Source organism: Choloepus didactylus, chromosome 6 (genome assembly GCF_015220235.1).
Source record: "Choloepus didactylus isolate mChoDid1 chromosome 6, mChoDid1.pri, whole genome shotgun sequence".
Taxonomy (NCBI): Eukaryota; Metazoa; Chordata; class Mammalia; order Pilosa; family Megalonychidae; genus Choloepus; species Choloepus didactylus.
In genome coordinates this window covers 145,826,595-145,828,378 of record NC_051312.1, presented here as the reverse complement: position 1 = coordinate 145,828,378, position 1,784 = coordinate 145,826,595, and positions in this window count along the sequence as shown.

Sequence of the window (1,784 nt, the reverse complement as noted above, 5' to 3'; positions counted from 1 at the left end):
CTCCCTGAGCTTGGGGATAGGTCAGAGGTCAGCGGGTCCCTGGCAGAGGACAACTCCGGAGAGACCAGGCGGGAGCTGGACAGGGGCACCAAGCATAGGTGTCGTCAGCTTCAGGTCACCGAAGGCCTGGCAGTAAGGAAGTCAGTGGCAGCTGCAGTGGACTGGAAGACAGATGTCTGGTGGGATCCTGGTGGGGGCCTGGGGGTGGGGTGGGGACGGGGCCCTTGTAATGTAGTCAGATTTTATTCAATTTTAATAAAATAAAGGAATGGATATTTTTACACACCTAAGTATGTGGAGTAAGTTTCCCACTCACTGCCCTGTTGGTATTTTATTTGTGTCAATAACAATTATTATTGTTGTTGTTATTACTAAAGGGGCTGGAGCCCAGGCCATCAAATCTGGTTTCAGTGGGTGCTGAATGCTGTTTGGTGTGAGCGAAATGTTCAGGAATGGCTGCAGTGCCTCCTCCAGCAAAGGCTCCAGGCCCTGCAGCTTCCTGGCTCTTTCCTGCTGCTGCTGGCCATCAGGCTCCTACCACGCCTGGAGTGACAGCGCTAGGACAGCGTTCTGTGGTTGAAGGCCCAGGTGAACGCCGCAGCCTGGGCTAGCCCCAAAGGCTGTTTGTCTGGACAGGGAGGAGGGGAGCCCGGCCAGGCTGGCCCTTAGCCTTCCAGGGCTGGGCCAGGCACTTGAGGTGTGTAGGGCAAGCCAGGGCCCAGGGGAGCCGCTAGTCTTTCTCTCCATCTTCGGGCCTGATCTGCATCTTACTCCCACCACCCTCCCCTACACCCTCCATCCCAACCTGGCTAGATTCTCCAAGTCCCCTGGCTGGGGAGCAGGAAAGAGTAAGGAGTTTCCAGAATGTCTCTGTGGAGCTCTAGGGGGAGGCTTGGCAACTGGAAATTGTCAGCCGTCTCCTTGGCAACCAGCAGCCAAACACTGCTGGGAATGGAGGAGCTGGGGAGCCAGCTCTGCAGGGCAGCCAAGAGAAGCAGCCCTCGGGCTCCTTCCCCAGAATCCTCGGTTCCTCTCATTACCTGTCAGCGGGGGTCTGGTCACCAGGCAGAGGCCACACCAGTTAGTCCAGCAGACAGAGTTTAATAGAAAGACTTGATAGCTGGGTATAAAGTTGGGTAACCAAAAGGGTAAAGAGAAAATGCTATGGAATCTCACAGGCAGTACCCATGGGGGTAGCTACCAATCCCAGGACTGGAAACAAAAGGAGGTATATTCAACCTTAGACATTTAGAGGAGGGGTCCCAGAGTCAGGGGCCCAGGCCTCTGAGGAAGGGGTGCCTGCCAGCTGGTGCTGAAATCAGTAAAGTGGAAGAGGCATGAATGATGAAGCAGCACATACTGGAATATCTGCAAACTGAATCCAGCTGCTGCTCCAGGATGGGATGGAGAAGTGTTGCTGGGGTGACCCATACAGGAACACACAGATGCAAACAGGGACGCGCAGGCCTGGCCTTCCCCCTCCAGCCTTGCAACCTCTCTCTGGTGGCCCCTGTTGACAAAGACTAATAGGGAGTAGCTGGCAAAGCAGAAATGTAGTTTGTGGGGTCCAAGCCCAGCATCGCAGAGCAGAGAAAGGGGTGGGTCTGAAGTTGAGAGGCAAGACCCTAATAAATGGCACGTTCCCTTCCAGCCCCATCTTTAGTGGAAAGAGCTGAGCGCATAGTAGGTGCTCATCTAAGACCACTGTCTGGCCTCCGTCTCAGGTGACTCCTGAAAGAGCACATGAGCCCCCAGGGGACAGGCCCTCCCCCTGCTCCCGGCCT